The sequence below is a fragment of the Astatotilapia calliptera genome, chromosome 3 (assembly GCF_964374335.1).
Source record: "Astatotilapia calliptera chromosome 3, fAstCal68.1, whole genome shotgun sequence".
In the NCBI taxonomy this organism is placed as follows: Eukaryota; Metazoa; Chordata; class Actinopteri; order Cichliformes; family Cichlidae; genus Astatotilapia; species Astatotilapia calliptera.
Genome location: NC_137424.1, coordinates 23890168 through 23912523, shown reverse-complemented (window position 1 = coordinate 23912523; position 22356 = coordinate 23890168). Strand labels below are relative to the sequence as shown.

General features: G+C 58.4%; 10 non-coding genes across 10 annotated transcripts; all 10 read left to right on the top strand.

The window, feature by feature from the left end:
- The first annotated feature begins 1594 nt into the window (after positions 1-1594).
- LOC145427066 (5S ribosomal RNA) lies at positions 1595-1713 on the top strand. Its single transcript, XR_013907790.1, has one exon. It is a non-coding gene; the product is annotated as a 5S ribosomal RNA (ribosomal RNA).
- Positions 1714-3202: 1489 nt separating this feature from the next.
- On the top strand, positions 3203-3321 carry LOC145427044 (5S ribosomal RNA). Its single transcript, XR_013907768.1, has one exon. It is a non-coding gene; the product is annotated as a 5S ribosomal RNA (ribosomal RNA).
- Positions 3322-4768: 1447 nt separating this feature from the next.
- On the top strand, positions 4769-4887 carry LOC145426506 (5S ribosomal RNA). The gene has a single exon (XR_013907216.1). It is a non-coding gene; the product is annotated as a 5S ribosomal RNA (ribosomal RNA).
- A 1645-nt stretch (positions 4888-6532) lies between these two features.
- LOC145426771 (5S ribosomal RNA) lies at positions 6533-6651 on the top strand. The gene has a single exon (XR_013907487.1). It is a non-coding gene; the product is annotated as a 5S ribosomal RNA (ribosomal RNA).
- Positions 6652-9680: 3029 nt separating this feature from the next.
- On the top strand, positions 9681-9799 carry LOC145426505 (5S ribosomal RNA). Its single transcript, XR_013907215.1, has one exon. It is a non-coding gene; the product is annotated as a 5S ribosomal RNA (ribosomal RNA).
- Positions 9800-10974: 1175 nt separating this feature from the next.
- LOC145427764 (5S ribosomal RNA) lies at positions 10975-11093 on the top strand. The gene has a single exon (XR_013908306.1). It is a non-coding gene; the product is annotated as a 5S ribosomal RNA (ribosomal RNA).
- Positions 11094-12698: 1605 nt separating this feature from the next.
- On the top strand, positions 12699-12817 carry LOC145427763 (5S ribosomal RNA). Its single transcript, XR_013908305.1, has one exon. It is a non-coding gene; the product is annotated as a 5S ribosomal RNA (ribosomal RNA).
- Positions 12818-16952: 4135 nt separating this feature from the next.
- On the top strand, positions 16953-17071 carry LOC145426504 (5S ribosomal RNA). Its single transcript, XR_013907214.1, has one exon. It is a non-coding gene; the product is annotated as a 5S ribosomal RNA (ribosomal RNA).
- A 1175-nt stretch (positions 17072-18246) lies between these two features.
- On the top strand, positions 18247-18365 carry LOC145427762 (5S ribosomal RNA). Its single transcript, XR_013908304.1, has one exon. It is a non-coding gene; the product is annotated as a 5S ribosomal RNA (ribosomal RNA).
- A 1605-nt stretch (positions 18366-19970) lies between these two features.
- LOC145427761 (5S ribosomal RNA) lies at positions 19971-20089 on the top strand. The gene has a single exon (XR_013908303.1). It is a non-coding gene; the product is annotated as a 5S ribosomal RNA (ribosomal RNA).
- Positions 20090-22356: the final 2267 nt, after the last annotated feature.

The following is a 22356-nucleotide window of genomic DNA, read 5'->3' as shown; positions in this document are numbered from 1 at the left end:
GGCTGAGGCCACTTACACCCCACCCGGGCCTGTGGCTCTGGCTGAGGCCACTTACACCACACCAGGGCCTGTGGCTGCTGGCTGAGGCCACCTACACCACACCAGGGCATTAGTTGCTATTGAGGCCAATTACACCACACCAGGGCCTGTGGCACTGGCTGAGGCCACTTACACCACACCAGGGCCTGTGGCTGCTGGCTGAGGCCACTTACACCACGCCAGGGCCTGTGGCTGCTGGCTGAGGTCACTTACACCACACCAGGGCCTGTGGCTGCTGGCTGAGGGCACTTACACCACACCAGTGCCTGTGGCTTCTGACTGAGGCCACTTACACCACACCAGGGCCTGTGGCTGCTGGCTCAGGCCACTTACACCACACCAGGGCCTGTGGCTGCTGGCTGAGGCCACTTACACCACACCAGGGCCTGTGGCTGCTGGCTGAGGCCACTTACACCACACCAGTGCCTGTGGCTGCTGGCTGAGGCCACTTACACCACACCAGGGCATTAGTTGCTATTGAGGCCCCTTACACCACACCAGGGCCTGTGGCACTGGCTGAGGCCACTTACACCACACCAGGGCCTGTGGCTGCTGGCTGAGTCCACCTACACCACACCAGGGCATTAGTTGCTATTGAGGCCAATTACACCACACCAGGGTCTGTGGCTCTTGCTCAGGCCACTTACACCACACCAGGGCCTGTGGCACTGGCTGAGGCCACTTACACCACACCAGGGCCTGTGGCTGCTGGCTGAGGCCACTTACACCACACCAGGGCATTAGTTGCTATTGAGGCCACTTACACCACACCAGGGCCTGTGGCTGCTGGCTGAGGCCACTTACACCACACCAGGGCATTAGTTGCTATTGAGGCCAATTGCACCACACCAGGGTCTGTGGCTCTTGCTCAGGCCACTTACACCACACCAGGGCCTGTGGCACTGGCTGAGGCCACTTACACCACACCAGGGCCTGTGGCTCTGGCTGAGGCCACTTACACCACACCAGGGCCTGTGGCTGCTGGCTGAGGCCACTTACACCACACCAGGGCCTGTGGCTGCTGGCTGAGGCCACTTACACCACACCAGGGCCTGTGGCTGCTGGCTGAGGCCACTTACACCACACCAGTGCCTGTGGCTTCTGGCTGAGGCCACTTACACCACACCAGGGCCTTAGTTGCTATTGAGGCCACTTACACCACACCAGGGCCTGTGGCTGCTGGCTGAGGCCACTTACACCACACCAGGGCCTGTGGCTCTTGCTCAGGCCACTTACACCACACCAGGGCCTGTGGCTCTTGCTCAGGCCACTCACATCACACCAGGCCCTGCGCTTCTGGCCGAGGCCATCTTCACCAAACCAGGCCCTGTGCTGCTAGCTGTGGCCATGTACAACACACCAGGCCCTGTGCTGGTTCCTGAGGCCATCTTCAACAATCCAGGGCCTGTGCTGTTAGATAAATGCTAAACTGAGCCTTTGGGTTAGGGTATTATGCAAACATGCAGGTATGGTTAAAGGATTGTCTTCGTAACTTCAGGTACTTGCCACCTAATCAGTTGAATCCATAAATTGAGACATTGTGCTGGGGCCAGCAGCTTACGGCCATACCACCCTGAGCACGCCCGACCTCGTCTGATCTCAGAAGCTAAGCAGGGCTGGGCTTGGTTAGTACTTGGATGGGAGACTGCCTGGGAATACCTGGTGCTGTAAGCCTTTCATTTTCATGTTATTGAACCGCTTTTGATCCAGAGAAGGGGTGTATTAAAAGACCAAAAGCAGCTGCCCATTAATGAGGGCACATTAACGACATTGCTTTTGGCTGTTTTCCAATGTCTTGTGCTGCTAGCTGATGCCACCTACACCACACCAGGGCCTGAGTGACCGGCTGGGGCCACTTACACCACATCAGGGCCTGTGGCTGCTGGCTGAGGCCACTTACACCACACCAGGGCCTGTGGCTGCTGGCTGAGGCCACTTACACCACACCAGGGCATTAGTTGCTATTGAGGCCAATTACACCACACCAGGGTCTGTGGCTCTTGCTCAGGCCACTTACACCACACCAGGGCCTGTGGCTGCTGGCTGAGGCCACTTACACCACACCAGGGCATTAGTTGCTATTGAGGCCACTTACACCACACCAGGGCCTGTGGCTGCTGGCTGAGGCCACCTACACCACACCAGGGCATTAGTTGCTATTGAGGCCAATTACACCACACCAGGGTCTGTGGCTCTTGCTCAGGCCACTTACACCACACCAGGGCCTGTGGCACTGGCTGAGGCCACTTACACCACACCAGGGCCTGTGGCTCTGGCTGAGGCCACTTACACCACACCAGGGCCTGTGGCTGCTGGCTGAGGCCACTTACACCACACCAGGGCCTGTGGCTGCTGGCGGAGGGCACTTACACCACACCAGGGCCTGTGGCTGCTGGCTGAGGCCACTTACACCACACCAGGGCCTGTGGCTCTTGCTCAGGCCACTTACACCACACCAGGTCCTGTGGCTGCTGGCTGAGGGCACTTACACCACACCAGTGCCTGTGGCTGCTGGCTGAGGGCACTTACACCACACCAGTGCCTGTGGCTGCTGGCTGAGGCCACTTACACCACACCAGGGCATTAGTTGCTATTGAGGCCACTTACACCACACCAGGGCCTGTGGCTGCTGGCTGAGGCCACATACACAACACCAGGGCCTTAGTTGCTATTGAGGCCAATTACACCACACCAGGGCCTGTGGCACTGGCTGAGGCCACTTACACCACACCAGGGCCTGTGGCTGCTGGCTGAGGCCACTTACACCACACAAGGGCCTGTGGCTGCTGGATGAGGCCACCCACACCACACCAGGGCCTGTGGCTGCTGGCTGAGGCCACTTACACCACACCAGGGCCTGTGGCTCTTGCTCAGGCCACTCATATCACACCAGACCCTGTGCTTCTGGCCGAGGCCATCTTCACCAAACCTGGCCCTGTGCTGCTTGCTGTGGCCATGTACAACACACCAGGCCCTGTGCTGGTTCCTGAGGCCATCTTCAACAATCCAGGGCCTGTGCTGTTAGATAAATGCCAAACTGAGCCTTTGGGTTAGGGTATTATGCAAACATGCAGGTATGGTTATAGGATTGTCTTCGTAACTTCAGGTACTTGCCACCTAATCAGTTGAATCCATAAATTGAGACATTGTGCTGGGGCCAGCAGCTTACGGCCATACCACCCTGAGCACGCCCGACCTCGTCTGATCTCGGAAGCTAAGAAGGGCTGGGCTTGGTTAGTACTTGGATGGGAGACTGCCTGGGAATACCTGGTGCTGTAAGCCTTTGATTTTCATGTCATTGAACCGCTTTTGATCCAGAGAAGGGGTGTATTAAAAGACCAAAAGCAGCTGCCCATTAATGAGGGCACATTAACGACACTGCTTTTGGCTGTTTTCCAATGTCTTGTGCTGCTAGCTGATGCCACCTACACCACACCAGGGCCTGAGTGACCGGCTGGGGCCACTTACACCACATCAGGGCCTGTGGCTCTGGCTGAGGCCACTTACACCACACCAGGGCCTGTGGCTGCTGGCTGAGGCCACTTACACCACACCAGGGCCTGTGGCTGCTGGCTGAGGCCACTTACACCACACCAGTGCCTGTGGCTGCTGGCTGAGGCCACTTACACCACACCAGGGCATTAGTTGCTATTGAGGCCCCTTACACCACACCAGGGCCTGTGGCACTGGCTGAGGCCACTTACACCACACCAGGGCCTGTGGCTGCTGGCTGAGTCCACCTACACCACACCAGGGCATTAGTTGCTATTGAGGCCAATTACACCACACCAGGGTCTGTGGCTCTTGCTCAGGCCACTTACACCACACCAGGGCCTGTGGCACTGGCTGAGGCCACTTACACCACACCAGGGCCTGTGGCTGCTGGCTGAGGCCACTTACACCACACCAGGGCATTAGTTGCTATTGAGGCCACTTACACCACACCAGGGCCTGTGGCTGCTGGCTGAGGCCACTTACACCACACCAGGGCATTAGTTGCTATTGAGGCCAATTGCACCACACCAGGGTCTGTGGCTCTTGCTCAGGCCACTTACACCACACCAGGGCCTGTGGCACTGGCTGAGGCCACTTACACCACACCAGGGCCTGTGGCTCTGGCTGAGGCCACTTACACCACACCAGGGCCTGTGGCTGCTGGCTGAGGCCACTTACACCACACCAGGGCCTGTGGCTGCTGGCTGAGGCCACTTACACCACACCAGGGCCTGTGGCTGCTGGCTGAGGCCACTTACACCACACCAGTGCCTGTGGCTTCTGGCTGAGGCCACTTACACCACACCAGGGCCTTAGTTGCTATTGAGGCCACTTACACCACACCAGGGCCTGTGGCTGCTGGCTGAGGCCACTTACACCACACCAGGGCCTGTGGCTCTTGCTCAGGCCACTTACACCACACCAGGGCCTGTGGCTCTTGCTCAGGCCACTCACATCACACCAGGCCCTGCGCTTCTGGCCGAGGCCATCTTCACCAAACCAGGCCCTGTGCTGCTAGCTGTGGCCATGTACAACACACCAGGCCCTGTGCTGGTTCCTGAGGCCATCTTCAACAATCCAGGGCCTGTGCTGTTAGATAAATGCTAAACTGAGCCTTTGGGTTAGGGTATTATGCAAACATGCAGGTATGGTTAAAGGATTGTCTTCGTAACTTCAGGTACTTGCCACCTAATCAGTTGAATCCATAAATTGAGACATTGTGCTGGGGCCAGCAGCTTACGGCCATACCACCCTGAGCACGCCCGACCTCGTCTGATCTCGGAAGCTAAGCAGGGCTGGGCTTGGTTAGTACTTGGATGGGAGACTGCCTGGGAATACCTGGTGCTGTAAGCCTTTCATTTTCATGTTATTGAACCGCTTTTGATCCAGAGAAGGGGTGTATTAAAAGACCAAAAGCAGCTGCCCATTAATGAGGGCACATTAACGACATTGCTTTTGGCTGTTTTCCAATGTCTTGTGCTGCTAGCTGATGCCACCTACACCACACCAGGGCCTGAGTGACTGGCTGGGGCCACTTACACCACATCAGGGCCTGTGGCTGCTGGCTGAGGCCACTTACACCACACCAGGGCCTGTGGCTGCTGGCTGAGGCCACTTACACCACACCAGGGCATTAGTTGCTATTGAGGCCAATTACACCACACCAGGGTCTGTGGCTCTTGCTCAGGCCACTTACACCACACCAGGGCCTGTGGCACTGGCTGAGGCCACTTACACCACACCAGGGCCTGTGGCTGCTGGCTGAGGCCACCTACACCACACCAGGGCCTTAGTTGCTATTGAGGCCAATTACACCACACCAGGGTCTGTGGCTCTTGCTCAGGCCACTTACACCACACCAGGGCCTGTGGCTGCTGGCTGAGGCCACTTACACCACACCAGGGCATTAGTTGCTATTGAGGCCACTTACACCACACCAGGGCCTGTGGCTGCTGGCTGAGGCCACCTACACCACACCAGGGCATTAGTTGCTATTGAGGCCAATTACACCACACCAGGGTCTGTGGCTCTTGCTCAGGCCACTTACACCACACCAGGGCCTGTGGCACTGGCTGAGGCCACTTACACCACACCAGGGCCTGTGGCTCTGGCTGAGGCCACTTACACCACACCAGGGCCTGTGGCTGCTGGCTGAGGCCACTTACACCACACCAGGGCCTGTGGCTGCTGGCTGAGGGCACTTACACCACACCAGGGCCTGTGGCTGCTGGCTGAGGCCACTTACACCACACCAGGGCCTGTGGCTCTTGCTCAGGCCACTTACACCACACCAGGGCCTGTGGCTGCTGGCTGAGGGCACTTACACCACACCAGTGCCTGTGGCTGCTGGCTGAGGGCACTTACACCACACCAGTGCCTGTGGCTGCTGGCTGAGGCCACTTACACCACACCAGGGCATTAGTTGCTATTGAGGCCACTTACACCACACCAGGGCCTGTGGCTGCTGGCTGAGGCCACATACACAACACCAGGGCCTTAGTTGCTATTGAGGCCAATTACACCACACCAGGGCCTGTGGCACTGGCTGAGGCCACTTACACCACACCAGGGCCTGTGGCTGCTGGCTGAGGCCACTTACACCACACAAGGGCCTGTGGCTGCTGGATGAGGCCACCCACACCACACCAGGGCCTGTGGCTGCTGGCTGAGGCCACTTACACCACACCAGGGCCTGTGGCTCTTGCTCAGGCCACTCATATCACACCAGACCCTGTGCTTCTGGCCGAGGCCATCTTCACCAAACCTGGCCCTGTGCTGCTTGCTGTGGCCATGTACAACACACCAGGCCCTGTGCTGGTTCCTGAGGCCATCTTCAACAATCCAGGGCCTGTGCTGTTAGATAAATGCCAAACTGAGCCTTTGGGTTAGGGTATTATGCAAACATGCAGGTATGGTTATAGGATTGTCTTCGTAACTTCAGGTACTTGCCACCTAATCAGTTGAATCCATAATTTGAGACATTGTGCTGGGGCCAGCAGCTTACGGCCATACCACCCTGAGCACGCCCGACCTCGTCTGATCTCGGAAGCTAAGCAGGGCTGGGCTTGGTTAGTACTTGGATGGGAGACTTCCTTGGAATACCTGGTGCTGTAAGCCTTTCATTTTCATGTCATTGAACAGCTTTTGATCCAGAGAAGGGGTGTATTAAAAGACCAAAAGCAGCTGCCCATTAATGAGGGCACATTAACGACATTGCTTTTGGCTGTTTTCCAATGTCTTGTGCTGCTAGCTGATGCCACCTACACCACACCAGGGCCTGAGTGACCGGCTGGGGCCACTTACACCACATCAGGGCCTGTGGCTGCTGGCTGAGGCCACTTACACCACACCAGGGCCTGTGGCTGCTGGCTGAGGCCACTTACACCACACCAGGGCATTAGTTGCTATTGAGGCCAATTACACCACACCAGGGTCTGTGGCTCTTGCTCAGGCCACTTACACCACACCAGGGCCTGTGGCTGCTGGCTGAGGCCACCTACACCACACCAGGGCATTAGTTGCTATTGAGGCCAATTACACCACACCAGGGTCTGTGGCTCTTGCTCAGGCCACTTACACCACACCAGGGCCTGTGGCACTGGCTGAGGCCACTTACACCACACCATGGCCTGTGGCTCTGGCTGAGGCCACTTACACCACACCAGGGCCTGTGGCTGCTGGCTGAGGCCATTTACACCACACCAGGGCCTGTGTCTGCTGGCTGAGGCCACTTTCACCACACCAGGGACTGTGGCTGCTGTCTGAGGCCACTTACACCACACCAGTGCCTGTGGCTTCTGGCTGAGGCCACTTACACCACACCAGGGCCTGTGGCTCTTGCTCAGGCCACTTACACCACACCAGGGCCTGTGGCTGCTGGCTGAGGCCACTTACACCACACCAGGGCATTAGTTGCTATTGAGGCCAATTACACCACACCAGGGTCTGTGACTCTTGCTCAGGCCACTTACACCACACCAGGGCCTGTGGCACTGGCTGAGGCCACTTACACCACACCAGGGCCTGTGGCTGCTGGCTGAGGCCACTTACACCACACCAGGGCCTGTGGCTGCTGGCTGAGGTCACTTACACCACACCAGTGCCTGTGGCTGCTGGCTGAGGGCACTTACACCACACCAGTGCCTGTGGCTTTTGGCTGAGGCCACTTACACCACACCAGGGCCTGTGGCTGCTGGCTGGGGCCACTTACACCACATCAGGGCCTGTGGCTGCTGGCTGAGGCCACTTACACCACACCAGTGCCTGTGGCTTCTGGCTGAGGCCACTTACACCACACCAGGGCATTAGTTGCTATTGAGGCCAATTACACCACACCAGGGTCTGTGGCTCTTGCTCAGGCCACTTACACCACATCAGGGCCTGTGGCACTGGCTGAGGCCACTTACACCACACCAGGGCCTGTGGCTGCTGGCTGAGGCCACCTACACCACACCAGGGCATTAGTTGCTATTGAGGCCAATTACACCACACCAGGGTCTGTGACTCTTGCTCAGGCCACTTACACCACACTAGGGCCTGTGGCACTGGCTGAGGCCACTTACACCACACCAGGGCCTGTGGCTGCTGGCTGAGGCCACTTACACCACACCAGGGCCTGTGGCTGCTGGCTGAGGTCACTTACACCACACCAGTGCCTGTGGCTGCTGGCTGAGGGCACTTACACCACACCAGTGCCTGTGGCTTCTGGCTGAGGCCACTTACACCACACCAGGGCCTGTGGCTCTTGCTGAGGCCACTTACACCACACCAGGGCCTGTGGCTGCTGGCTGAGGCCACTTACACCACACCAGGGCCTGTGGCTGCTGGCTGAGGGCACTTACACCACACCAGTGCCTGTGGCTGCTGGCTGAGGCCACTTACACCACACCAGGGCATTAGTTGCTATTGAGGCCCCTTACACCACACCAGGGCCTGTGGCACTGGCTGAGGCCACTTACACCACACCAGGGCCTGTGGCTGCTGGCTGAGGCCACCTACACCACACCAGGGCATTAGTTGCTATTGAGGCCAATTACACCACACCAGGGTCTGTGACTCTTGCTCAGGCCACTTACACCACACCAGGGCCTGTGGCACTGGCTGAGGCCACTTACACCACACCAGGGCCTGTGGCTGCTGGCTGAGGCCACTTACACCACACCAGGGCCTGTGGCTGCTGGCTGAGGTCACTTACACCACACCAGGGCCTGTGGCTGCTGGCTGAGGGCACTTACACAACACCAGTACCTGTGGCTTCTGGCTGAGGCCACTTACACCACACCAGGGCCTGTGGCAGCTGGCTCAGGCCACTTACACCACACCAGGGCCTGTGGCTGCTGGCTGAGGCCACTTACACCACACCAGGGCCTGTGGCTGCTGGCTGAGGCCACTTACACCACACCAGTGCCTGTGGCTGCTGGCTGAGGCCACTTACACCACACCAGGGCATTAGTTGCTATTGAGGCCCCTTACACCACACCAGGGCCTGTGGCACTGGCTGAGGCCACTTACACCACACCAGGGCCTGTGGCTGCTGGCTGAGGCCACCTACACCTCACCAGGGCATTAGTTGCTATTGAGGCCAATTACACCACACCAGGGTCTGTGGCTCTTGCTCAGGCCACTTACACCACACCAGGGCCTGTGGCACTGGCTGAGGCCACTTACACCACACCAGGGCCTGTGGCTCTGGCTGAGGCCACTTACACCACACCAGGGCCTGTGGCTGCTGGCTGAGGCCATTTACACCACACCAGGGCCTGTGGCTGCTGGCTGAGGCCACTTACACCACACCAGTGCCTGTGGCTGCTGGCTGAGGCCACTTACACCACACCAGTGCCTGTGGCTTCTGGCTGAGGCCACTTACACCACACCAGGGCCTGTGGCTCTTGCTCAGGCCACTCACATCACACCAGGCCCTGCGCTTCTGGCCGAGGCCATCTTCACCAAACCAGGCCCTGTGCTGCTAGCTGTGGCCATGTACAACACACCAGGGCCTGTGCTGTTAGATAAATGCTAAACTGAGCCTTTGGGTTAGGGTATTATGGAAACATGCAGGTATGGTTAAAGGATTGTCTTCGTAACTTCAGGTACTTGCCACCTAATCAGTTGAATCCATAAATTGAGACATTGTGCTGGGGCCAGCAGCTTACGGCCATACCACCCTGAGCACGCCCGACCTCGTCTGATCTCGGAAGCTAAGCAGGGCTGGGCTTGGTTAGTACTTGGATGGGAGACTGCCTGGGAATACCTGGTGCTGTAAGCCTTTCATTTTCATGTCATTGAACCGCTTTTGATCCAGAGAAGGGGTGTATTAAAAGACCAAAAGCAGCTGCCCATTAATGAGGGCACATTAACGACATTGCTTTTGGCTGTTTTCCAATGTCTTGTGCTGCTAGCTGATGCCACCTACACCACACCAGGGCCTGAGTGACCGGCTGGGGCCACTTACACCACATCAGGGCCTGTGGCTCTGGCTGAGGCCACTTACACCACACCAGGGCCTGTGGCTGCTGGCTGAGGCCACTTACACCACACCAGGGCCTGTGGCTCTGGCTGAGGCCACTTACACCACATCAGGGCCTGTGGCTGCTGGCTGAGGCCACTTACACCACACCAGGGCCTGTGGCTGCTGGCTGAGGCCACTTACACCACACCAGGGCCTGTGGCTGCTGGCTGAGGCCACCTACACCACACCAGGGCCTTAGTTGCTATTGAGGCCAATTACACCACACCAGGGTCTGTGGCTCTTGCTCAGGCCACTTACACCACACCAGGGCCTGTGGCTGCTGGCTGAGGCCACTTACACCACACCAGGGCCTGTGGCTGCTGGCTGAGGCCACCTACACCACACCAGGGCATTAGTTGCTATTGAGGCCAATTACACCACACCAGGGTCTGTGGCTCTTGCTCAGGCCACTTACACCACACCAGGGCCTGTGGCACTGGCTGAGGCCACTTACACCACACCAGGGCCTGTGGCTCTGGCTGAGGCCACTTACACCACACCAGGGCCTGTGGCTGCTGGCTGAGGCCACTTACACCACACCAGGGCCTGTGGCTGCTGGCTGAGGCCACTTACACCACACCAGTGCCTGTGGCTTCTGGCTGAGGCCACTTACACCACACCAGGGCCTGTGGCTCTTGCTCAGGCCACTCACATCACACCAGGCCCTGCGCTTCTGGCCGAGGCCATCTTCACCAAACCAGGCCCTGTGCTGCTAGCTGTGGCCATGTACAACACACCAGGCCCTGTGCTGGTTCCTGAGGCCATCTTCAACAATCCAGGGCCTGTGCTGTTAGATAAATGCTAAACTGAGCCTTTGGGTTAGGGTATTATGCAAACATGCAGGTATGGTTAAAGGATTGTCTTCGTAACTTCAGGTACTTGCCACCTAATCAGTTGAATCCATAAATTGAGACATTGTGCTGGGGCCAGCAGCTTACGGCCATACCACCCTGAGCACGCCCGACCTCGTCTGATCTCGGAAGCTAAGCAGGGCTGGGCTTGGTTAGTACTTGGATGGGAGACTACCTGGGAATACCTGGTGCTGTAAGCCTTTCATTTTCATGTCATTGAACCGCTTTTGATCCAGAGAAGGGGTGTATTAAAAGACCAAAAGCAGCTGCCCATTAATGAGGGCACATTAACGACATTGCTTTTGGCTGTTTTCCAATGTCTTGTGCTGCTAGCTGATGCCACCTACACCACACCAGGGCCTGAGTGACCGGCTGGGGCCACTTACACCACATCAGGGCCTGTGGCTGCTGGCTGAGGCCACTTACACCACACCAGGGCCTGTGGCTGCTGGCTGAGGCCACTTACACCACACCAGAGCATTAGTTGCTATTGAGACCAATTACACCACACCATGGTCTGTGGCTCTTGCTCAGGCCACTTACACCACACCAGGGCCTGTGGCACTGGCTGAGGCCACTTACACCACACCAGGGCCTGTGGCTGCTGGCTGAGGCCACCTACACCACACCAGGGCCTTAGTTGCTATTGAGGCCACTTACACCACACCAGGGCCTGTGGCAGTGGCTGAGGCCACTTACACCACACCAGGGCCTGTGGCTGCTGGCTGAGGCCACTTACACCACACCAGGGCATTAGTTGCTATATAGGTCACTTACACCACACCAGGGCCTGTGGCACTGGCTGAGGCCACTTACACCACACCAGGGCCTGTGGCTCTGGCTGAGGCCACTTACACCACACCAGGGCCTGTGGCTGCTGGCTGAGGCCACTTACACCACACCAGGGCCTGTGGCTGCTGGCTGAGGCCACTTACACCACACCAGGGCCTGTGGCTGCTGGCTGAGGCCACTTACACCACACCAGGGCCTGTGGCTGCTGGCTGAGGCCACTTACACCACACCAGGGCCTGTGGCTGCTGGCTGAGGCCACTTACACCACACCAGGGCCTGTGGCTGCTGGCTGAGGCCACCTACACCACACCAGGGTCTTAGTTGCTATTGAGGCCAATTACACCACACCAGGGTCTGTGGCTCTTGCTCAGGCCACTTACACCACACCAGGGCCTGTGGCTGCTGGCTGAGGCCACTTACACCACACCAGGGCATTAGTTGCTATTGAGGCCACTTACACCACACCAGGGCCTGTGGCTGCTGGCTGAGGCCACCTACACCACACCAGGGCATTAGTTGCTATTGAGGCCAATTACACCACACCAGGGTCTTTGGCTCTTGCTCAGGCCACTTACACCACACCAGGGCCTGTGGCACTGGCTGAGGCCACTTACACCACACCAGGGCCTGTGGCTCTGGCTGAGGCCACTTACACCACACCAGGGCCTGTGGCTGCTGGCTGAGGCCACTTACACCACACCAGTGCCTGTGGCTTCTGGCTCAGGCCACTCACATCACACCAGGCCCTGCGCTTCTGGCCGAGGCCATTTTCACCAAACCAGGCCCTGTGCTGCTAGCTGTGGCCATGTACAACACACCAGGCCCTGTGCTGGTTCCTGAGGCCATCTTCAACAATCCAGGGCCTGTGCTGTTAGATAAATGCTAAACTGAGCCTTTGGGTTAGGGTATTATGCAAACATGCAGGTATGGTTAAAGGATTGTCTTCGTAACTTCAGGTACTTGCCACCTAATCAGTTGAATCCATAAATTGAGACATTGTGCTGGGGCCAGCAGCTTACGGCCATACCACCCTGAGCACGCCCGACCTCGTCTGATCTCGGAAGCTAAGCAGGGCTGGGCTTGGTTAGTACTTGGATGGGAGACTACCTGGGAATACCTGGTGCTGTAAGCCTTTCATTTTCATGTCATTGAACAGCTTTTGATCCAGAGAAGGGGTGTATTAAAAGACCAAAAGCAGCTGCCCATTAATGAGGGCACATTAACGACATTGCTTTTGGCTGTTTTCCAATGTCTTGTGCTGCTAGCTGATGCCACCTACACCACACCAGGGCCTGAGTGACCGGCTGGGGCCACTTACACCACATCAGGGCCTGTGGCTGCTGGCTGAGGCCACTTACACCACACCAGGGCCTGTGGCTGCTGGCTGAGGCCACTTACACCACACCAGGGCATTAGTTGCTATTGAGGCCAATTACACCACACCAGGGTCTGTGGCTCTTGCTCAGGCCACTTACACCACACCATGGCCTGTGGCACTGGCTGAGGCCACTTACACCACACCAGGGCCTGTGGCTGTTGGCTGAGGCCACCTACACCACACCAGGGCATTAGTTGCTATTGAGGCCAATTACACCACACCAGCGTCTGTGACTCTTGCTCAGGCCACTTACACCACACCAGGGCCTGTGGCACTGGCTGAGGCCACTTACACCACACCAGGGCCTGTGGCTGCTGGCTGAGGCCACTTACACCACACCAGGGCATGTGGCTGCTGGCTGAGGTCACTTACACCACACCAGTGCCTGTGGCTGCTGGCTGAGGGCACTTACACCACACCAGTGCCTGTGGCTTCTGGCTGAGGCCACTTACACCACACCAGGGCCTGTGGCTGCTGGCTGAGGCCACTTACACCACACCAGGGCCTGTGGCTGCTGGCTGAGGTCACTTACACCACACCAGTGCCTGTGGCTGCTGGCTGAGGGCACTTACACCACACCAGTGCCTGTGGCTTCTGGCTGAGGCCACTTACACCACACCAGGGCCTGTGGCTCTTGCTCAGGCCACTTACACCACACCAGGGCCTGTGGCACTGGCTGAGGCCACTTACACCACACCAGGGCCTGTGGCTGCTGGCTGAGGCCACCTACACCACACCAGGGCATTAGTTGCTATTGAGGCCAATTACACCACACCAGGGTCTGTGACTCTTGCTCAGGCCACTTACACCACACCAGGGCCTGTGGCACTGGCTGAGGCCACTTACACCACACCAGGGCCTGTGGCTGCTGGCTGAGGCCACTTACACCACACCAGGGCCTTTGGCTGCTGGCTGAGGTCACTTACACCACACCAGGGCGTGTGGCTGCTGGCTGAGGGCACTTACACCACACCAGTGCCTGTGGCTTCTGGCTGAGGCCACTTACACCACACTACGGCCTGTGGCAGCTGGCTCAGGCCACTTACACCACACCAGGGCCTGTGGCTGCTGGCTGAGGCCACTTACACCACACCAGGGCCTGTGGCTGCTGGCTGAGGCCACTTACACCACACCAGTGCCTGTGGCTGGTGGCTGAGGCCACTTACACCACACCAGGGCATTAGTTGCTATTGAGGCCCCTTACACCACACCAGGGCCTGTGGCACTGGCTGAGGCCACTTACACCACACCAGGGCCTGTGGCTGCTGGCTGAGGCCACCTACACCACACCAGGGCATTAGTTGCTATTGAGGCCAATTACACCACACCAGGGTCTGTGGCTCTTGCTCAGGCCACTTACACCACACCAGGGCCTGTGGCACTGGCTGAGGCCACTTACACCACACCATGGCCTGTGGCTCTGGCTGAGGCCACTTACACCACACCAGGGCCTGTGGCTGCTGGCTGAGGCCATTTACACCACACCAGGGCCTGTGGCTGCTGGCTGAGGCCACTTTCACCACACCAGGGACTGTGGCTGCTGGCTGAGGCCACTTACACCACACCAGTGCCTGTGGCTTCTGGCTGAGGCCACTTACACCACACCAGGGCCTGTGGCTCTTGCTCAGGCCACTTACACCACACCAGGGCCTGTGGCTGCTGGCTGAGGCCACTTACACCACACCAGGGCATTAGTTGCTATTGAGGCCAATTACACCACACCAGGGTCTGTGACTCTTGCTCAGGCCACTTACACCACACCAGGGCCTGTGGCACTGGCTGAGGCCACTTACACCACACCAGGGCCTGTGGCTGCTGGCTGAGGCCACTTACACCACACCAGGGCCTGTGGCTGCTGGCTGAGGTCACTTACACCACACCAGTGCCTGTGGCTGCTGGCTGAGGGCACTTACACCACACCAGTGCCTGTGGCTTTTGGCTGAGGCCACTTACACCACACCAGGGCCTGTGGCTGCTGGCTGGGGCCACTTACACCACATCAGGGCCTGTGGCTGCTGGCTGAGGCCACTTACACCACACCAGTGCCTGTGGCTTCTGGCTGAGGCCACTTACACCACACCAGGGCATTAGTTGCTATTGAGGCCAATTACACCACACCAGGGTCTGTGGCTCTTGCTCAGGCCACTTACACCACATCAGGGCCTGTGGCACTGGCTGAGGCCACTTACACCACACCAGGGCCTGTGGCTGCTGGCTGAGGCCACCTACACCACACCAGGGCATTAGTTGCTATTGAGGCCAATTACACCACACCAGGGTCTGTGACTCTTGCTCAGGCCACTTACACCACACTAGGGCCTGTGGCACTGGCTGAGGCCACTTACACCACACCAGGGCCTGTGGCTGCTGGCTGAGGCCACTTACACCACACCAGGGCCTGTGGCTGCTGGCTGAGGTCACTTACACCACACCAGTGCCTGTGGCTGCTGGCTGAGGGCACTTACACCACACCAGTGCCTGTGGCTTCTGGCTGAGGCCACTTACACCACACCAGGGCCTGTGGCTCTTGCTGAGGCCACTTACACCACACCAGGGCCTGTGGCTGCTGGCTGAGGCCACTTACACCACACCAGGGCCTGTGGCTGCTGGCTGAGGGCACTTACACCACACCAGTGCCTGTGGCTGCTGGCTGAGGCCACTTACACCACACCAGGGCATTAGTTGCTATTGAGGCCCCTTACACCACACCAGGGCCTGTGGCACTGGCTGAGGCCACTTACACCACACCAGGGCCTGTGGCTGCTGGCTGAGGCCACCTACACCACACCAGGGCATTAGTTGCTATTGAGGCCAATTACACCACACCAGGGTCTGTGACTCTTGCTCAGGCCACTTACACCACACCAGGGCCTGTGGCACTGGCTGAGGCCACTTACACCACACCAGGGCCTGTGGCTGCTGACTGAGGCCACTTACACCACACCAGGGCCTGTGGCTGCTGGCTGAGGTCACTTACACCACACCAGTACCTGTGGCTTCTGGCTGAGGCCACTTACACCACACCAGGGCCTGTGGCAGCTGGCTCAGGCCACTTACACCACACCAGGGCCTGTGGCTGCTGGCTGAGGCCACTTACACCACACCAGGGCCTGTGGCTGCTGGCTGAGGCCACTTACACCACACCAGTGCCTGTGGCTGCTGGCTGAGGCCACTTACACCACACCAGGGCATTAGTTGCTATTGAGGCCCCTTACACCACACCAGGGCCTGTGGCACTGGCTGAGGCCACTTACACCACACCAGGGCCTGTGGCTGCTGGCTGAGGCCACCTACACCTCACCAGGGCATTAGTTGCTATTGAGGCCAATTACACCACACCAGGGTCTGTGGCTCTTGCTCAGGCCACTTACACCACACCAGGGCCTGTGGCACTGGCTGAGGCCACTTACACCACACCAGGGCCTGTGGCTCTGGCTGAGGCCACTTACACCACACCAGGGCCTGTGGCTGCTGGCTGAGGCCATTTACACCACACCAGGGCCTGTGGCTGCTGGCTGAGGCCACTTACACCACACCAGGGCCTGTGGCTGCTGGCTGAGGCCACTTACACCACACCAGTGCCTGTGGCTTCTGGCTGAGGCCACTTACACCACACCAGGGCCTGTGGCTCTTGCTCAGGCCACTCACATCACACCAGGCCCTGCGCTTCTGGCCGAGGCCATCTTCACCAAACCAGGCCCTGTGCTGCTAGCTGTGGCCATGTACAACACACCAGGGCCTGTGCTGTTAGATAAATGCTAAACTGAGCCTTTGGGTTAGGGTATTATGGAAACATGCAGGTATGGTTAAAGGATTGTCTTCGTAACTTCAGGTACTTGCCACCTAATCAGTTGAATCCATAAATTGAGACATTGTGCTGGGGCCAGCAGCTTACGGCCATACCACCCTGAGCACGCCCGACCTCGTCTGATCTCGGAAGCTAAGCAGGGCTGGGCTTGGTTAGTACTTGGATGGGAGACTGCCTGGGAATACCTGGTGCTGTAAGCCTTTCATTTTCATGTCATTGAACCGCTTTTGATCCAGAGAAGGGGTGTATTAAAAGACCAAAAGCAGCTGCCCATTAATGAGGGCACATTAACGACATTGCTTTTGGCTGTTTTCCAATGTCTTGTGCTGCTAGCTGATGCCACCTACACCACACCAGGGCCTGAGTGACCGGCTGGGGCCACTTACACCACATCAGGGCCTGTGGCTCTGGCTGAGGCCACTTACACCACACCAGGGCCTGTGGCTGCTGGCTGAGGCCACTTACACCACACCAGGGCCTGTGGCTCTGGCTGAGGCCACTTACACCACATCAGGGCCTGTGGCTGCTGGCTGAGGCCACTTACACCACACCAGGGCCTGTGGCTGCTGGCTGAGGCCACTTACACCACACCAGGGCCTGTGGCTGCTGGCTGAGGCCACCTACACCACACCAGGGCCTTAGTTGCTATTGAGGCCAATTACACCACACCAGGGTCTGTGGCTCTTGCTCAGGCCACTTACACCACACCAGGGCCTGTGGCTGCTGGCTGAGGCCACTTACACCACACCAGGGCCTGTGGCTGCTGGCTGAGGCCACCTACACCACACCAGGGCATTAGTTGCTATTGAGGCCAATTACACCACACCAGGGTCTGTGGCTCTTGCTCAGGCCACTTACACCACACCAGGGCCTGTGGCACTGGCTGAGGCCACTTACACCACACCAGGGCCTGTGGCTCTGGCTGAGGCCACTTACACCACACCAGGGCCTGTGGCTGCTGGCTGAGGCCACTTACACCACACCAGGGCCTGTGGCTGCTGGCTGAGGCCACTTACACCACACCAGTGCCTGTGGCTTCTGGCTGAGGCCACTTACACCACACCAGGGCCTGTGGCTCTTGCTCAGGCCACTCACATCACACCAGGCCCTGCGCTTCTGGCCGAGGCCATCTTCACCAAACCAGGCCCTGTGCTGCTAGCTGTGGCCATGTACAACACACCAGGCCCTGTGCTGGTTCCTGAGGCCATCTTCAACAATCCAGGGCCTGTGCTGTTAGATAAATGCTAAACTGAGCCTTTGGGTTAGGGTATTATGCAAACATGCAGGTATGGTTAAAGGATTGTCTTCGTAACTTCAGGTACTTGCCACCTAATCAGTTGAATCCATAAATTGAGACATTGTGCTGGGGCCAGCAGCTTACGGCCATACCACCCTGAGCACGCCCGACCTCGTCTGATCTCGGAAGCTAAGCAGGGCTGGGCTTGGTTAGTACTTGGATGGGAGACTACCTGGGAATACCTGGTGCTGTAAGCCTTTCATTTTCATGTCATTGAACCGCTTTTGATCCAGAGAAGGGGTGTATTAAAAGACCAAAAGCAGCTGCCCATTAATGAGGGCACATTAACGACATTGCTTTTGGCTGTTTTCCAATGTCTTGTGCTGCTAGCTGATGCCACCTACACCACACCAGGGCCTGAGTGACCGGCTGGGGCCACTTACACCACATCAGGGCCTGTGGCTGCTGGCTGAGGCCACTTACACCACACCAGGGCCTGTGGCTGCTGGCTGAGGCCACTTACACCACACCAGAGCATTAGTTGCTATTGAGACCAATTACACCACACCATGGTCTGTGGCTCTTGCTCAGGCCACTTACACCACACCAGGGCCTGTGGCACTGGCTGAGGCCACTTACACCACACCAGGGCCTGTGGCTGCTGGCTGAGGCCACCTACACCACACCAGGGCCTTAGTTGCTATTGAGGCCACTTACACCACACCAGGGCCTGTGGCAGTGGCTGAGGCCACTTACACCACACCAGGGCCTGTGGCTGCTGGCTGAGGCCACTTACACCACACCAGGGCATTAGTTGCTATATAGGTCACTTACACCACACCAGGGCCTGTGGCACTGGCTGAGGCCACTTACACCACACCAGGGCCTGTGGCTCTGGCTGAGGCCACTTACACCACACCAGGGCCTGTGGCTGCTGGCTGAGGCCACTTACACCACACCAGGGCCTGTGGCTGCTGGCTGAGGCCACTTACACCACACCAGGGCCTGTGGCTGCTGGCTGAGGCCACTTACACCACACCAGGGCCTGTGGCTGCTGGCTGAGGCCACTTACACCACACCAGGGCCTGTGGCTGCTGGCTGAGGCCACTTACACCACACCAGGGCCTGTGGCTGCTGGCTGAGGCCACCTACACCACACCAGGGTCTTAGTTGCTATTGAGGCCAATTACACCACACCAGGGTCTGTGGCTCTTGCTCAGGCCACTTACACCACACCAGGGCCTGTGGCTGCTGGCTGAGGCCACTTACACCACACCAGGGCATTAGTTGCTATTGAGGCCACTTACACCACACCAGGGCCTGTGGCTGCTGGCTGAGGCCACCTACACCACACCAGGGCATTAGTTGCTATTGAGGCCAATTACACCACACCAGGGTCTTTGGCTCTTGCTCAGGCCACTTACACCACACCAGGGCCTGTGGCACTGGCTGAGGCCACTTACACCACACCAGGGCCTGTGGCTCTGGCTGAGGCCACTTACACCACACCAGGGCCTGTGGCTGCTGGCTGAGGCCACTTACACCACACCAGTGCCTGTGGCTTCTGGCTCAGGCCACTCACATCACACCAGGCCCTGCGCTTCTGGCCGAGGCCATTTTCACCAAACCAGGCCCTGTGCTGCTAGCTGTGGCCATGTACAACACACCAGGCCCTGTGCTGGTTCCTGAGGCCATCTTCAACAATCCAGGGCCTGTGCTGTTAGATAAATGCTAAACTGAGCCTTTGGGTTAGGGTATTATGCAAACATGCAGGTATGGTTAAAGGATTGTCTTCGTAACTTCAGGTACTTGCCACCTAATCAGTTGAATCCATAAATTGAGACATTGTGCTGGGGCCAGCAGCTTACGGCCATACCACCCTGAGCACGCCCGACCTCGTCTGATCTCGGAAGCTAAGCAGGGCTGGGCTTGGTTAGTACTTGGATGGGAGACTACCTGGGAATACCTGGTGCTGTAAGCCTTTCATTTTCATGTCATTGAACAGCTTTTGATCCAGAGAAGGGGTGTATTAAAAGACCAAAAGCAGCTGCCCATTAATGAGGGCACATTAACGACATTGCTTTTGGCTGTTTTCCAATGTCTTGTGCTGCTAGCTGATGCCACCTACACCACACCAGGGCCTGAGTGACCGGCTGGGGCCACTTACACCACATCAGGGCCTGTGGCTGCTGGCTGAGGCCACTTACACCACACCAGGGCCTGTGGCTGCTGGCTGAGGCCACTTACACCACACCAGGGCATTAGTTGCTATTGAGGCCAATTACACCACACCAGGGTCTGTGGCTCTTGCTCAGGCCACTTACACCACACCATGGCCTGTGGCACTGGCTGAGGCCACTTACACCACACCAGGGCCTGTGGCTGTTGGCTGAGGCCACCTACACCACACCAGGGCATTAGTTGCTATTGAGGCCAATTACACCACACCAGCGTCTGTGACTCTTGCTCAGGCCACTTACACCACACCAGGGCCTGTGGCACTGGCTGAGGCCACTTACACCACACCAGGGCCTGTGGCTGCTGGCTGAGGCCACTTACACCACACCAGGGCATGTGGCTGCTGGCTGAGGTCACTTACACCACACCAGTGCCTGTGGCTGCTGGCTGAGGGCACTTACACCACACCAGTGCCTGTGGCTTCTGGCTGAGGCCACTTACACCACACCAGGGCCTGTGGCTGCTGGCTGAGGCCACTTACACCACACCAGGGCCTGTGGCTGCTGGCTGAGGTCACTTACACCACACCAGTGCCTGTGGCTGCTGGCTGAGGGCACTTACACCACACCAGTGCCTGTGGCTTCTGGCTGAGGCCACTTACACCACACCAGGGCCTGTGGCTCTTGCTCAGGCCACTTACACCACACCAGGGCCTGTGGCACTGGCTGAGGCCACTTACACCACACCAGGGCCTGTGGCTGCTGGCTGAGGCCACCTACACCACACCAGGGCATTAGTTGCTATTGAGGCCAATTACACCACACCAGGGTCTGTGACTCTTGCTCAGGCCACTTACACCACACCAGGGCCTGTGGCACTGGCTGAGGCCACTTACACCACACCAGGGCCTGTGGCTGCTGGCTGAGGCCACTTACACCACACCAGGGCCTTTGGCTGCTGGCTGAGGTCACTTACACCACACCAGGGCGTGTGGCTGCTGGCTGAGGGCACTTACACCACACCAGTGCCTGTGGCTTCTGGCTGAGGCCACTTACACCACACTACGGCCTGTGGCAGCTGGCTCAGGCCACTTACACCACACCAGGGCCTGTGGCTGCTGGCTGAGGCCACTTACACCACACCAGGGCCTGTGGCTGCTGGCTGAGGCCACTTACACCACACCAGTGCCTGTGGCTGGTGGCTGAGGCCACTTACACCACACCAGGGCATTAGTTGCTATTGAGGCCCCTTACACCACACCAGGGCCTGTGGCACTGGCTGAGGCCACTTACACCACACCAGGGCCTGTGGCTGCTGGCTGAGGCCACCTACACCACACCAGGGCATTAGTTGCTATTGAGGCCAATTACACCACACCAGGGTCTGTGGCTCTTGCTCAGGCCACTTACACCACACCAGGGCCTGTGGCACTGGCTGAGGCCACTTACACCACACCATGGCCTGTGGCTCTGGCTGAGGCCACTTACACCACACCAGGGCCTGTGGCTGCTGGCTGAGGCCATTTACACCACACCAGGGCCTGTGGCTGCTGGCTGAGGCCACTTTCACCACACCAGGGACTGTGGCTGCTGGCTGAGGCCACTTACACCACACCAGTGCCTGTGGCTTCTGGCTGAGGCCACTTACACCACACCAGGGCCTGTGGCTCTTGCTCAGGCCACTTACACCACACCAGGGCCTGTGGCTGCTGGCTGAGGCCACTTACACCACACCAGGGCATTAGTTGCTATTGAGGCCAATTACACCACACCAGGGTCTGTGACTCTTGCTCAGGCCACTTACACCACACCAGGGCCTGTGGCACTGGCTGAGGCCACTTACACCACACCAGGGCCTGTGGCTGCTGGCTGAGGCCACTTACACCACACCAGGGCCTGTGGCTGCTGGCTGAGGTCACTTACACCACACCAGTGCCTGTGGCTGCTGGCTGAGGGCACTTACACCACACCAGTGCCTGTGGCTTTTGGCTGAGGCCACTTACACCACACCAGGGCCTGTGGCTGCTGGCTGGGGCCACTTACACCACATCAGGGCCTGTGGCTGCTGGCT